Here is a 17096-nt window from a genome sequence, read left to right as displayed (position 1 = left end):
ACAAGGGAAGAATTCTTGGAAGAGGCTCTATAGGAGACAAGGATATCTTGATCATCCATAATGTTTTATTTGTAGAAGGCTTAAAAGCACAACTTGTTAAGCATTAGCCAAGTGTGTGACAAAGGATATCAAGTGATCTTCAAGACAAACTCATTGAAATCTGTCTTCCCAACTCAAAAGAGGTAATGTTGATTGGTAAGAGAATCAATAATGTCTATCTCTTGAATATCTCTTCTCCTTGTTCTATTGGCTGTTTTCTTTCTAAGCATGATGAGTCTTGGGTATGGCATAGAAGAATTGCTCACATTCACATGAATCACTTAAACAAATTAATCTCAAAAGATCTTGTGATTGGGCTGCTCAAGCTCAAGTTTGAGAAGGACCACATTTGTGAAGCATGTCAAAAGGGGAAACAAGTTTAAAAAACTCTTTCAAAATCAAAAATGTTGTTTCTTCTTTAAAACCCCTTGAGTTAATTCACATGGATCTTTTTGGACCTTCAAGAACCATGAGTCTTGGTGGCAATCATTATGCCATTGTTATTGTGGATGACTTTTCTAGGTACACATGGACTCTCTTCTTGGAATCAAAAAGTGATGCCTTCTTTGCCTTCAAGAAGGTTGCTAGAAGGTTGCAAAATACAAAGAACAACAACATTGGCTCAATAAGAAGTGATCATGGAGAGGAATTTTAAAATGAGAAATTCAGCAAATTTTGTGAGAAGATGGGTATTCTGCACAACTTCTTTGCTCCAAGAACTCCACAACAGAATGGTGTAGTGGAAAGGAAGAACAGATCCCTTGAAGATTTAGCAAGAACAATGCTAAGTGAATCTTCTCTACCCAAGTATTTTTTGGTTGATGTTGTTAGCACCTTTTGCTATGTGATGAATAAAGTGCTAATCAGGTCAGTCTTGAAGAAGACTCCCTATGAACTCTTCAATGGAAGGAAACCAAACATCAGTCACCTCAGAGTATTTGGTTGCAGCTGTATTGTTCTAAACAATGGAAAGGAAAACCTAGGGAAATTTGATGAAAAAGCTGATCATGGAATCTTTATTGGCTATTCCATAAATAGTCATGCGTATAGGATCTACAACAAGAGGCTAATGACTGTAGAAGAGTCTGTTCATGTGGTCTTTGATGAAGTTTATCGCAAAAGCATTCAAGTCTCAAAGAACAGCACTGAAGAGGATGAGCAGAACATCAATTTGGAGAAGCTGGACTATTGTGCAGAAAAATAACCGGTTGAATGCTCGAAACAACCGATTGAATGCTTGAAACAACTGATTGAAATTCTGCAGCAGAGTGAGTTACCCAAAGAATGGAGGATCTTTAGAGATTTGTTAGTGGAGAACATCATTGGGCAGATAAATGAGGGTGTTTCTACACATAGCTTTATCTCAAACTTCTACAGGCACACTGCTTTTGCCTCTCAAATTGAACCAAAGTCTATTGAAAAAGCTCTCAAGGATGAAAGTGGGTTGAAGCTATGCATGAAGAGCTGAATCAGTTTGCTAGGAATGAGGTATGGTTTCTTGTCCCTAAAACAGCTGAGATGAACATCATTGGATCAAAATAGGTCTTCAGGAACAAACTGGATGAGGATGGAATGATCACAAGGAATAAAGCAAGGCTAGTTGTCAAAGGCTACAATCAAGAGGAAGGGATTGGCTATGGGGAAACCTTTGCTCCTGTTGCAAGATTGGAGGTTGTGAGGTTGTTGTTGGCTTTTGCATGTATGAGTGGATTTAAACTCTTTCAAATGGATGTAAAGAGTGATTTTCTCAATGGCTACATCAATGAGGAAGTATATGTGGATCAACCACTGGGCTTTGAAGATCATCAACATCCTAATCATGTCTTTAAGCTGAAAAAGGCATTGTATGGGCTTAAGCAAGCTCCAAGGCAGTGGTATGAGAGGCTTAGCAACTTGCTTTTGTCACATGGTTATGAAAGATGAATGATTGACAAGACTCTCTTCATCAAGAAGTCAAACTCTGAAATTATCCTTGTGCAAATCTATGTTGATGACATTATCTTTGGTGCTACACAAGATAGTTTGTGTGAAGAATTTGTGGCAGCTATGAAAGGTGAGTTTGAAATGTCTATGATGGGGGAACTTTCTTTCTTTCTTGGATTGCAGGTCAAGCAAACAAAGGATGGAATCTTTTTATGCCAATCAAAGTATTGAAAAGAAATTCTCAAGAAGTTTGAAATGGAAAGTTGCAAGGAAGCAAGCACACCTATGCCTTTAAGTTGTTATATGGATGCAGATGCTGCTGGAAAAAGGGTAGATCAAACAAAATATAGAGGTTTGATTGGCTCATTGCTCTATCTCACAGCAAGTAGACCGAATATAATGTTTGCGGTATGTCTTTGTGCAAGATATCAAGCAAATCCAAAGGAATCCCACTTCAAATCTCCAAATAGGATTCTGAAATATCTCAAAGGAACAACAAATGTTGTTCTATGGTATCCCTCTCACATACATTTAATTGGCTATTCAGATTCTGATTTTGCAGGGTGTAAGCTGGACAAAAAAAGCACAAGTGGTACTTGCCACCTTCTTGGTTCAAGTCTCATTTCATGGCATAGTAAGAAGCAAGCTTGTGTGGCCATTTCTACTACAGAAGTTGAATACATTGTTGTTGGAAGTTGCAGTGCACAAATTCTCTAGCTTAAACAACAACTTGCAGATTTTGGATTGAAGATTAGCAAGGTCCCTTTGATGATTGACAACACAAGTGCCATAAATCTTACCAAAAATTAGATTCAGCACTCAAGAACTAAGCACATTGAGATCTGCCATCATTTCATAAGGGATCATGTACACAATGGAGACTGTGAAGTGAAGTTCATTGAGATAAAACTGCAACTGGCTGATATTTTCACAAAATCTCTACCAAAAGAAAGGTTCTTCTTTTTTAGAAATGAGTTAGGCATTCTTGACTCTCAAAATCTTTCCTAGAACTGCTTTATAACTGTTACAGTCTATTTGTGAAGAAAAATAGGGGGACAATTGATTGGTTCTTGTGTGTCTTTCTCTGGAAAATTGTTTTAAACTGCTGGAAACTCTGAAATCAAAACTGTTTTTGCTTCTGCTGATAGAAACAACCGATTGATTCGTGCAAACAATCGATTGTTTGTCTGATATACTGCTTTGTAAAATATGGAAAACTAACCTACTGTTGTAAGATACATTGGATTGTATATGTGTTGTTTATGCAGAGATTGCTTCAGATTCAATCAAGTCCAACACAAGCAACCAGGGATTTGTCTTCATCAAATAGGGGGAGATTGTTGAATGAAATTACTTCAAGAATATATTGATTAAGAAATCAGTTTTTCAAAACACAAAGCAAAAAGCAGAGCACCAGAAAAACAATCGATTGTTTCGCAAAAACAATCGATTGTTTCGCAGAAACAATCGGTTGTTTATACCAGTTTACAAAAATAAAAACTGAATTTAAAGAGTTAAGGGATAGAGAAAAAGCACACAAAGATTTATACTGGTTCACTCTAAACCCAGAGCTACATCCAGTCTTCTCAGAAACCACTGAGGAATTCCACTAAGCAATCAAACCTAGATCACTTACACCACAACCAAAGAAGTGACCTTGATCCCCTCAAAACACACACTTCTCTTGGTCAACACACCAACACTAAGAATGTTGATCTTGATCCCCTCAAGAACACAACACTTCTCAGTAAACACATAAGGTTTCTTTCAACAGATACAAGGATTACACTTGTTACAGAATGATTCTAAAATCAATACAAGAGAAAATTCTAGCTCACACTCTTTGATCAATCTCAATCTCTAAGCAATCTCAACTTTTCAAAAACTCAAAATCAGTGAAAAACTCAAATTTGTTTTTCTATATACATCAAAGATGTTGTTTGTTATCAAATCTTAACAAACTATTAATTGCATTTAAAAATTGGTCAAAGCATTAAAAACTGGAGCGTAAACAGTTGGAAAATCATTTAATTCTTAAAAGTTTTCGAAAAACATCTTTAAACCATTCACCCCCCTCTAGTTTAAAGCCATACATTCTAACAATTGGTATCAGAGCTTGGTTCTTGAAAATTATTCAAGTTGATCCAAAAATCTTTTTTCTATGGCTGGAAAACAATCTTTTGAGGAAGGTGCTTCAATCTACAAACCACCTTTATTCTGTGGATTGAATTACAAGTATTGGGAGGCCATAATGAAAATCTTTGTGGAATCTATTGATCAAGGAATTTGGGATTCAATTGAGAATGGTCCTTACATTCCAAAGTTCAAAAAGAATGGTTCTTTCATTGCAAAACCTTGGTCTCAAAATGGACCAATGATGAATGTAAAATGGCCAAGCTTGATTGTACTGCTCAAAACATAATAGCTTCTGCACTATATACTAATGAGTTTTTCAGGGTATCAAAATGCAAAACTGCTAAAGAGATGTGGGACACACTCAAGGCTGCTCATGGAAACAATGAACCAAAAGAAGGCAAGGTCAAAGAGTCAAGCAAGAAGGAAAAGAAGGCAAAACAAGAAAAGCATCAACCTCTGCTTCATGGCCAGAAAGGAAGATGACTCAAGTAGTGTAAGTTCATCTAACTCCTCAAACTCTGAAAATTATGGTCAATTGCTTCAAGCCTTTCAAGAAACACATGAAGAAGCCAACAGATTGGCCCTCTTGAACAATCGGTTAAAGGGAATGAATAGCTGGCTTGAAAACAGAGTCAAATCATTAGAAAAGGAATTAGAAAATTCAAAAACAAATTTTGAAAACCTTGAAATAGTTTACAAAAACTCCTCTTGCAAGAGTGATACTCTTGTTTGTGAAAATTGCGAAAATCTTGAAAAGAAGGTCCACTATCTTGTCAAAATTGTGGATAAGCTTTCTAAAGGTCAATCCAACTTTGAGAATGTCTTGGCATCTCAAAACTGTGTATTTGGAAAAGCTGGATTGGGTTTTAACCCACAAAACAAACAAGATAGATTTTCAAATCATTTTCGAAAATGCCAGAAAAACAATCGATTGGACCATCAAAACAACCGATTGTTACATGCTTCTATTGCATGAAAAGAGACCATTCTGTGAGGTTCTATGAAATTAGAAAATATGCATTTCCTAAGGGCTTTATGAAGTGGATTCCTAAATGCAGTAAAGGTTCAATTAATGAATGTAAACCAAATGGACCCACATTCATAAGGGGACCAAATCTTTGTACTTGAAAATCTTCTTTGTAGGAAAACTTGGAGGAGAGCAAGCAACAATGGTACTTGGACAGTGGATGCTCCAAGCATATGACAGGGGACAAATCAAAGTTCCTGAGTATCTCCTTTAGGCAAGAAGGGCATGTCACCTATGGGGACAACAACAAAGGAAAGATTCTTGGGAGAGGATCCATAGGAGATAAAGACATCTTGGTCATCCATGATGTGCTTTGTGTAGAACGGCTAAAGCACAATCTGTTGAGCATTAGCCAACTGTGTGACAAGAGATATCAAGTGATGTTCAAGACAAACACATGTGAAATCTGTCTACCCAACACCAAAGAGGTAATGTTGGTAGGTAAGAGAATCAATAATGTTTATCTTCTAGATATCTCTTCACCATGCTCAATTGGTTGTCTTCTATCCAAACAAGATGAATCTTGGCTTTGGCATAGAAGAATTGCTCATATTCACATGAATCACTTAAACAAGTTAATTTCAAGGGATCTTGTGATTGGGCTACCAAAGCTCAAGTTTGAGAGGGATCACATTTGTGAAGCTTGCCAAAAAGGGAAACAAGTGAAAAGATCTTTTAAAATAAAAAATGTTGTCTCTTCTTTAAAACCTCTTGAGCTACTTCACATGGATCTCTTTGGACCTTCAAGAACTATGAGCCTTGGTGGAAATTACTATGCTCTTGTTATTGTTGATGACTTTTCTAGGTACACTTGGACTCTTTTCTTGAAAGCAAAGAGTGATGCCTTTTCTGCATTCAAGAAGCTAGCAAGAAGGTTGCAAAATACAAAGAACAACAACATAGGCTCTATTAGAAGTGATCATGGACGAGAATTCCAAAATGAGAAGTTCAGCAAGTTCTGTCAAAAGATGGGGATTCTGCACAACTTCTCTGCTCCAAGAAATCCACAACAGAATGGTGTGGTAGAGAGGAAGAACAGGTCTCTTGAAGAGCTAGCAAGGACAATGCTTAGTGAATCATCTATTCCTAAGTACTTTTGGGCGGATGCAGTGAGCACTTCTTGTTATGTGATTAATAGAGTGCTTATTAGGCCTATTCTGAAGAAGACTCCATATGAACTCTTCAATGGAAGGAAGCCTAACATCAATCATCTCAGAGTCTTTGGCTGCAGTTGTTTCGTTCTCAACAATGGAAAAGAAAACTTGGGGAAGTTTGATGAAAAAGATGATCTTGGCATCTTCATAGGGTATTCTCTCACAAGTCATGCATACAGAATCTACAACAACAGGTTGATGACTGTAGAAGATCAGTTCACGTTGTCTTTGATGAGGTAGATCGCAGAAACATCCAAATCCCGAAGACCAGTGCTGAAGAGGATGAACAGAACATCAGTTTGGAGAAGCTGGAAATCTGTGCAGAAAAACAACCGGTTGATTCGCAGAAACAACCGATTGAAATTCTGCAACAGAGTGAGTTGCCCAAAGAGTGGAGGAGTCCTAGAGATCTGTCAGTGGAAAACATCATAGGGCAGATAAAGGAAGGTGTCTCCACACGTAGCTCCATCTCAAACTTCTGCAGGCACACAGCTTTCGTCTCACAAATTAAACCAAAGTTAATTGATGAAGCTCTCAAGGATGAAAAGTGGTTTGAAGCTATGCATGAAGAGTTGAATCAGTTTACAAGGAATGAGGTATGGTTTCTTGTACCTAGAACAGCTGAGCTGAGTTCGAAGTGGGTGTTCAGAAACAAGTTGGATGAAGATGGTGTGATCATAAGGAACAAAGCAAGGCTAGTTGCCAAGGGCTACAATCAAGAGGAGGGCATAGATTATGGTGAACCTTTGCCCCTGTTGCAAGGTTTGGGGCTGTGAGGCTGCTGTTGGCTTTTGCTTGTATGAGTGGTTTCAAACTCTTCCAAATGGATGTAAAGAGTGCCTTCTAGAATGGCTACATCAATGAGGAGGTGTATGTGGATCAACCACCGGGCTTTGAAGATCATCAACATCCCAACCATGTCTTCAAGTTGAAGAAGGCTTTGTATGGACTGAAGCGAGCTCCAAGGCAGTGGTATGAGAGGCTTAGCAACTTTCTGCTATCTCATGGTTATGAAAGGGGAATGGTAGGCAAGACTCTCTTCATCAAAATGTCAAATTCAGAAATAATTCTTGTGCAAATCTATGTTGATGACATCATCTTTGGTGCTACACAAGATAGTTTGTGTAAAGAATTTGTGGCTGCAATGAAAGGTGAGTTTGAAATGTCTATGATGGGAGAATTGTCTTTCTTTCTTGGATTGTAGTTTAAGCAAACAAAGGATGGGATCTTTCTATGTCAATCAAAGTATTGCAAGGAGATTCTCAAGAAATTTGAAATGGAAAGTTGCAAAGAAGCAAGCACTCCAATGCCATCAAGCTGCTACATGGATGTTGATGCTGCTGGAAAGGGTGTAGATCAAACCAAATACAGAGGATTGATTGGCTCTTTGCTATATCTAACAGCTAGTAGGTAGAACATCATGTTTGTGGTGTGTCTATGTGCAAGATATCAAGCAAATCCTAAAGAATCACATTTCAAAGCTGCAAAAAGAATTCTGAAATATCTCAAAGGAACATCATATGTTGGGTTATGGTATCCTTCTCACACTCCAATTCATTTAATTGGCTGTTCAGGTTCTGACTTTACAGGTTGCAAGCTAGATAGGAAGAGCACAAGTGGCACTTGTCACCTTCTTGGCTCAAGCCTAATCTCATGGCATAGCAAGAAGCAAGCATGTGTTGCTCTCTCTATTGCTGAGGCTGAGTATATAGCTGCCAGAAGCTGTTGTGCACAGATTTTGTGGCTCAAACAACAACTTGCAGACTTTGGATTACAAATCAGCAAAGTCCCTTTGATGTGTGATAACACAAGTGCCATCAATCTTACCAAAAATCAAATTCAGCACTCAAGGACTAAACATATTAAGATAAGGCATCATTTCATCAGGGATCATGTAAACAATGGGAACTGTGAAGTGAAGTTTGTGGAGACCAAACTGCAATTAGCTGATATCTTCACCAAACCACTACCAAAAGAAAGGTTCTTCTTCCTAAGAAATGAGTTAGGTATCCTTGATCTTAATAATCTCTCCTAAATCTGTTTTAAATACATGCTAAAGTCTATTTGTAAAGACAAATAGGGGGAGAATTAATTGGTTCTGGTATATCTTTATTTGAAACTGTTTATTTCTGTTAAAATCTCTTATATAAAATGTTTTATGCTGCTGCTGATAGAAACAACTGATTGTTTCGAGTAAACAACTGATTGTTTATCAAGATTTATTCTTTCAATGTGTGAAAATCTAACCTGCTGCTGTAAGAAGCATTGGATTGTATATATGTTATTTTTGCAGGTACTGCTTCAGATTCAATCAGATCAAACACAATCACCAGGGATTTGTTTTCATCAAATAGGGGGAGATTGTTGAACCAAGTGGTGTTCAAGCTTTGAAGAATCCAAACCCTTTGAAGGATGACGAAGGATGGTTGTGCTTGTTGTTGCTGAGTTGTCCTTTAGATAGGATCTGAGGCAGATTTAATATGTAATCCACTCTTGATTGAATACAAAGCATAAGCACTCTCAATCCTTTTAAAAGAAAAGTGTTTTTCAAACTAAGTGAAAAACAACTTGTTGTTTTTTCGAAACAACCGATTGTTTTATACTTAGGTGTTTTTAGAAAAGGTTGAAAACTGTTTTTCAAATGGTTGAGCTGTCAAAACCAAAACAACCGATTGATTCGAGGAAACAACCGATTGTTTGTTTTGGTACCATAACAGAAAAATGGTTTGTGCTTTGACTGAGCATTAAATGATTTTCCAACTGTTTACGCTCCAGTTTTTAATGCTTTGACCAATCTTTAAATGCAATTAATAGTTTGTTAAGATTTGATAACAAACAACATCTTTGATATATACAGAAAAACATATTTGAGTTTTTCACTGATTTTGAGTTTTTGAAAAGTTGAGATTGCTTAGAGATTGAGATTGATCAAAGAGTGTGAGCTAGGATTTTCTCTTGTATTGATTTCAGATTCATTATATAACAAGTGTAATCCTTGTATCTGTTGAAAGAAACCTTGTGTGATTACTGAGAAGTGTTGTGTGTTGTTGAGGGGATCAAGATCAACATTCTTAGTGTTGGTGTGTTGACCAAGAGAAGTGTGTGTCTTGAGGGGATCAAGGTCACTTCTTTGGTTGTGGTGTAAGTGATCTATGTTTGATTGCTTAGTGGAATTCCTCAGTGGTTTCTGAGAAGACTGGATGTAGCTCTGGGTTTAGAGTGAACCAGTATAAATCTCTGTGTGCTTTTTCTCTATCCCTTAACTCTTTAAATTCAGTTTTTATTTTTGTAAACTGGTATAAACAACCGATTGTTTTTGAAAAACTGATTTCTTAATCAATATATTCTCGAAGTAATTTCATTCAAGGCTTAAAAGTTTTCGAAAAACATCTTTAAACCATTCACCCCCCCTTTAGTTTAAAGTCATACATAATAACACATTCTGTTGTAAAGCCAAGAAGGTTTGTGAGCTCTTCAGGTTGTCAAGATCAACATTCTTGGTGTGTGTGTTGAGCCAAAGGAAGTGTGTTTCTTGAGGGGATCAAGGTCACTTCTTTGGTGGTGTGTGTATTTAATCTGGTTTTGATTACTTAGTGGATTCCCTAGTGGTTTCTGGGAAACTGGATGTAGCTCTTGGTTTAAGAGTGAATCAGTATAAACTGTTTGTGCATCTCTTTCTTCCTTAAACTCTTTAAATTCAGTTGTTGTTATTTTTACTGGTATAAACAACCGATTGTTTCTGCGAAACAACTGATTGTTTTTCTGGTGCTTTACTGTTTTGAGCTTTGTTTCTTAGCTAACTGAATTCCTAATCTGGTTTCTTCCAAAGAATTTCATTCTAGCTTAAAAAGTTTGTGAAAACCCCCTTTAAACAATTCACCGCCCCCCCTCTAGTTTAAAGTCATACATTCTAACAAAAACATGTCGAATCATTTGTCCAATAAGGGAAACCTGGGAGTCTCGCCATCATAAAAAAACTGGCGACCTTCCTCCTCAATCACGACCTTGAAGAAACTACCCTTGAAGTTCTTATAAGATGTGGTAAAAGGAGCAAGGAGGTTGTGTTTCGACTAGCTGACTAAAGATACCCAACTTATCCAGTCTCCAACCTCGTATCGAAAAATGTAAAAAAGACATAGGGGTGGCCTTAAGACTTAGCACATTATAGAGTAACTGAAAGGCCTAAAGTGCAGCCCAGCTATTCGGATACAACTGAGTTGGAGCCACGTTTAAAACGCGCAAAACCTCCATTGTAAACTCATCAAAAGGAAAGCGAACATGCATGTCTGAGATCACCAAGAATAAAAGAAAATCTTTGGATTCTCTCCCCCTACCCATACAAACGGTTTCATACTCCCTACACCTTCGTAAGGATAATGCACCATCCGGCACACCCTCTAAAAGGATATCCACACTCTCGGCAAAAGTTTGGAGCATGGATGCTTCTTTATACTTGGAGAAAAACTCTCGAACCTTATTATCTACCCATACATACTCAACCTCTCGGGTTTCCTCCCCCTCATATGCACTTAGGGAAGAAGAAGATGACACTACTGCCTCCAGATTATTCCTACTTACAGGACCGACAACCCGAGAGGACTTCTTAGTGCTCTCGGTATCACTATAACTAACATCTACGCCATTGGCCTTCCCCTACTCGGACCCCTGACACAGATGAAAATAAAGTGGTGACAGAAAGGGAAGACATGGTTACCTACGAAGACTCTTCAAACGGTACACATAGATTGTAAAGAAAACTTACTCGACTCTTGGATTCTCGAAGCAAATTCACGGTTAACGCGTGAAAAATGGAACCCACCACCACTCCTATTTATAGGTGGGGGAAAGGGCAAATATGAACCGTCAATCTGGATCTGCACTGTTGGATCAACTCGGCATCAACAGTCCAGATCACGCGACTTTGCAACTCCTGACAACAAGTCACATCCACACGCCTCGAACACCACAATGAGCTCTCCTACTTGGCTTCCAGCACATATACACAATCAAACGACTAGCAATCATGTGGAGATGCCAGTCCGAGTAGCGGCTACTCGGTCTATCGGCCATATAAGACCCTACATAAAGTTCCTCTACTAGGGTCTGGGGCGTATATGACCCGGGATGAGCCTAGCCAAAAATAAAGCAATTTTTCTTTTACAAACTCTACGATACACTCAAATCACTCCAGTCGAGCCTGGAGGGCAAATGTACTACCGGATTGCCAAGAAAGCCAACATGGCTTAATTGTCGAGAAGGCCAAATGACCCCCTTAATCCAAACACAACCTGTAAATCCACAATTAATTGTAATTAAGCCATGTCAGTGGTAAATCATGATTAAGGCATGATTGGACCTTCTTTTGGACCCACGAGCAAGCCCATGACAACTGAGACCCACCCAAAAGGTATAAATACCATAAGAGACCTAGTGTCAAAGGTAATTTTTCACTCTCAACTCACATGCATATTGTATTGGGACTAACTTGATCGTAGGAGTGCCTTTGTAGGTTCCCCCCACTCATCTCAATAAAAGAAAGAACTAACCAAAGATCACCATGCTTGGAGACCATGAAGACCAGAAAACGAAAATAAAAGAAGTCACTATAAGAGGAAGCTCAACTTGTAAGAACAAAAACCCTTATTTAATTTAGAAAAACTTGTATAATTTCTAATGATGAATTGTTGATAATGTATTGTCATTTTCATAATATCTTTCATTTACTAAAACTTTAACATATATCGATATCATCAACTTGATCTCTTGATCATTATTTTTTGATTGACAACAAATAGATAATTACCAGATTTTTTTAAAATGTAAATATACATACTTTACCATTGGCAAATAAAGCAATATATAGAACGAGACATGCATTATTGTCGGAAAAAAATCCAAAGTGATGTGATTGCACTGTTTGCGGTTGTTCCGAAATAAGATAATTCAATCCGTTTCCAAAATCTTATTAAAGAATAATATATTATTTTTTAAATTACAAAAACTAAATATTAAAAATTACATTGGAAAAGTGAAAAGTCTATATTTTTATGACTTTGTAGTTAAATTAACTTTTATTACTTGTTATAGATTAGTATTTTTTTATTACTCAAACGTGGTTTGGTAGAAAAGAAAAGAAAAATAGAAAGATAAGTATGTAGTTGAAAAAAGAAAAAAAATTGAGAAATACAATTAAGTTAGAAGTGGATTAGATAAAAATTAAATTTATCACTTAGATAATTGAAAGTTTATTGGTTAAGATTCATTCTAATTTTACTGTAAAAGACTTCTTTAGAAATAGGCTGGTTTCCCAAACTTTAGATTTAGATTATTGTTCAATTTTCTTTTTTTTTTATTCTTTATTTCATGCATAAATGAATTAAATAACATTTTTATGTCTAATAAACTCTTTTTTTAATAGTCAGCTGCGCATTCTCAGTTAATAACTCATTATTTAAAATCTACCAATAAGTTATATATAACAAAAATAGAATAATTTTTAATATATATATCAATATATATATATATATATATATATAAATCACAAGTTTATTAAGAAATAATATCTTATTTTGAAGAAAATACACTTAGATGATTTACCTACATCTTATTGAAATCCCTTCCTCTATTATAATGTTTTTTCCCCTTCATTGCATTTATAAAATAAAACTAATTAACTCTCAAGTCAATGTTTTTTTTCATTTCTAAATTCTAAATTCTAAACTTTACACACTTAAATTACTACTGATATTATTTTTTAAGGAACCTCAACACAACAACAAGCTATCATTACTAGAAAACCATTAAAAAATAATTTAAAAATAAATAAATTATTATTATATTAATTAAATTATATATTATTTTATAAATTAAAAAAATAAATTAAAATAATTTTAGTATTAATAAAAATTTATAAATTTATTTTAAAATTAATATCTAATTAGATATCAAGATTTTAACTACCAACTTTAGAATATAAAATAATTAATAACTAACTAAATACAAATTTAAAAATTAATTTATAATATTTTAAAATAAAAACTACTTTATATATCAATAATTTTTTAATCAAATTTAATAATTAATTATTTTTTATCTTTAAAATTAATTTTTATTTAATTTTTTTTAGTATATTTTATTCTGAATTATTAAATATTAATATATTCTTGTTTCTTGTTTTGTGAAAAAAATAATAATACTGTTGAAATTAAACAAAAAATATAAAATCCTTTTTACAAGAAAATTTGAAAATCTTAACAAATAATAAAAATATAAAGGCAAATAGTAAGTTCATGACCATCATTAACCATCCATCATAACTCCTGTTGATTCTCTTAACTAGTGTTCATTCAATTTATTTTATGAAAATAATATATCTATCTCTATAAGAAGACAATGTATAATCTTGCAGACTAAGACTTGGTCTTTACCACTAATCATTACTTTCCTTAAAACAACTACACTAAGAAATTTTATAAGCTAATACCAAAATTTGTTTCATTTCAATTAAAACTCTTAACTGAAAAGGAGGCATGCCCCTTTCCAAGAAGTCACATTGGGTTTCAATAATTTGAATTGATATCTAACCTTGCGCGTGCACAAATTCCTGTAATAATAAGATTCTGACCCAAAAGATAAGTTATTTAAAAAAAAATCCTAATCAATCAATTTTGGTACTGTGTCGTCGATCTCATTATAAAATTCGTGGATAAAATTAATTTAGCCATACATTTTAATTATCTTCACTAAAATAAAACTAATTTTATTTCATATAGACAAAAATGAATATGAAACTTGCATTTAACTAATCACGCTAGCTAATTATTTATTTATTTATTTGGTTTATAAAGTTATTTAACTAAAATAAAAGTAACCTTTTAAAGTGTTTTTGAAGTAGTATATCAAATTATAATTTATAGCTTATTTTATTTTTACCATTATTAATGAATACATATTTACATTACCTCTCCCATACTTTACTGGAGATAATTCCTATTTTCTATCATTACAAGAATATCATTAAATAAACACACTAATTTTAAAGAAAAAAAATAATTAATTATTATATTAACAAAATTATATACTATTTTAGAAACTAAAAAAATTATTAATATTTAAATTAGTTTATATTATTAATAAATAGTTTCTAAGCGTTACCAAATTAGAATCTAAATAAGTGATAGTTAAAACTGATAGTTAATTAGATATTAATTTACAAACTATTTATAAATAGTAGAAACTAATTTAGATACCAATATTTTTTTAGTCTCTAAAATAATATCTAATTTAGTCAATATAGTAACTAATTATTTTTTTTCTCTAAAATTAGTTTATATTTAATAATTTTATAGTAGTGTCATATGGCATAAATCGGGTATACCACACGTGTGGATGGTTGAGAGTGAAGGATAGAGAATTTTAAATAAATTTCTAATAAATAAATGTTTGTAAAGTAAAGTAGTATTTTTTATCATAGAATTATAATTTTGTTATGTGAAAATAAATGTAAATAATAATAATAAATTTATGTGAGTCTATACGTCTAAAAAAAGTTAGAAGTGTAAATAATAGGGGAAAAAAACTCTGAAGTTCACTAATTCCAGAGAAAGGACATTTCATCCCACGTGTGTAACCAAGGTTAAAACAAAGTTAATAGAAAGATAAATCCCGAACAAGTAAACCATGACCAAGGAGGCAAAGCATGCTCTCCCTTTTTTTGCCAATTATAATCCTATTCTTAAATGAAGAATGAAGATTTAGTTTATATAATGAGTGTTTATGTTTTGTATAAGTATGTTTTTCCTCTTAGCAAGTTGATTGATCTATTAAAAGTATCAAAGAAAATTTTTAAAAGTTTTAAAATTGTTTGAAACTCATTTTTGGCACTAAGATATTTTAATGGATTAATATGATGATTTAATATGTTAAAATATTCTTAATTAAGGTCCTAAAACACTATAGTGAATGTTTTAATTAATTGTTTTATCAAATCAACCGGTTGAAATTACTTAAGACCTCAAGTGGTTCTAATAAGGTATTTTAAATATATTAAAACTAGTTTTTAATAGATTGAAAATTCATGTGCTTAGTATGTATGTTAAGTCTTAACACATTGAAAACACAAATTAATCAAGTCAAATCAACATATTAAAATGAAGTTGTAATTCATTAAAACAAACCATACAAATTTTATATAACTTTCCTTTATAATATTTGTTTTAGAGATTTTTGAAATTCAATTTTGAGAAATACTTCAACTTTTAAGATAGTTATTCTTCTTCAAAAAACTATTTTCTTGGAGAAATTCTTGGAGTTTCTTTCGATCATACATTCTTTACTAAGGGAGATTTCTTGAATTTGATAACCTTGTTGTTTCTGCATTGGTTCAAGCATGACTACTCCATTGTATTTGTTTTCTATAGTGTTGATTGTGATTGGATAGGGTGTCTAATTACAGTAGGGTAACTACGGGTTACTTGTTGGGTAGAACACTCTTAGGGTTCAAGAGTGATTTTCTTGGAGTTTTTGTGTATTGTAAAAGATTTGATATAGTAGAATCTTGACTAGTGTAACTAAGAAATTGTTGTGGAAGAGTGAACTTATATAAACTTGAACGTGTGATATTTCTCTCGCTTTCTCTTTAATTTCTACATTGTGTTTTTTAATTGTTCTTGATTAAAATAAGTTTTTAACAAGTTAATCTCATTATCTAAAATAGTTTTAATTGGGTGATTTTCCTTAATTCTAAACTCTAATTGGTTTTAATATGTTGTTTTGTAACCTAAAATATTTTAATCAATTGATTTTGGAAAGAATTTCATTTTAAGCTCGACTTTTCAAAGAAAATATTGATTGTTCAATTCATACTCTCCCCTCTTGAACTTAACCTACATTTTTATGTCTTTTATAAGCATTTAAATTTCATTTAGGTTTAGTTTGGGTGACATAATTGGTTATAAATAGTTTCTAAATTAGTATCTAATTAGGTACCAAGATTTTAACTACCAACTTTAGAATCTAAATAAGTAGTAGCTAAAACTTATAGTTAATTAGATATCAATTTACAAACTATTTATAAATAGTAAACACTAATTTAGATACCAATAATTTTTTAGTCTCTAAAATAATATCTAATTTAGTCAATATACTAACTAATTATTTTTTTTCAAAAACTAGTTTATGTTTAATGATTTTATAGTAGTGTCATATGTCATAAATCAGATATACCACACGTGTGGATGGTTGAGGGTGAAGGATAGAGCATCTTAAATAAATTTCTAATAAATAAATGTTTGTAAAGTAAAGTAGTATTTTTTATGAGAGAAATTATAATTTTGTTATGTAAAAATAAATGTAAATAATAATACATTTATGTAATTGAGTCTATATGTTTAAAAAAAAGTTAGAAGTGTAAATAATAGAAAAAAAAAAAAAAAACTCTGAAGTCCACTAGTTCTCGAGAAAGGACATTTCATCCCACATGTGTAACCAAGGTTAAAACAAAGTAAATAGAAAGATAAATCCCGAGTAAGGAAAGCATGACCAAGGAGGCAAAGCATACTCTCCATTTTTTTGCCAATTATAATCCTATTCTTAAATGAAGAATGAAGATTTAGTTTATATAATGTGTGTTCATGTGTTTGTATAAGTATGTTTTTCCTCTTAGCAAGTTGATTTATCTAAGAATGAAAGGATGATAAACACTAAAAAAGAGTATTTAACACTCAAGAAGAAACTAAAAAATGCATGGCAAAAGAGAAAGAAAAAAAAAACAATAATTACACACAATACAAGAGAATGCAAAAAGGAATATTAACAAG

The sequence above is a fragment of the Phaseolus vulgaris genome, chromosome 1 (assembly GCF_051622355.1).
Source record: "Phaseolus vulgaris cultivar YP4 chromosome 1, ASM5162235v1, whole genome shotgun sequence".
Classification (NCBI taxonomy): Eukaryota; Viridiplantae; Streptophyta; class Magnoliopsida; order Fabales; family Fabaceae; genus Phaseolus; species Phaseolus vulgaris.
This window is presented reverse-complemented; position numbering follows the sequence as displayed.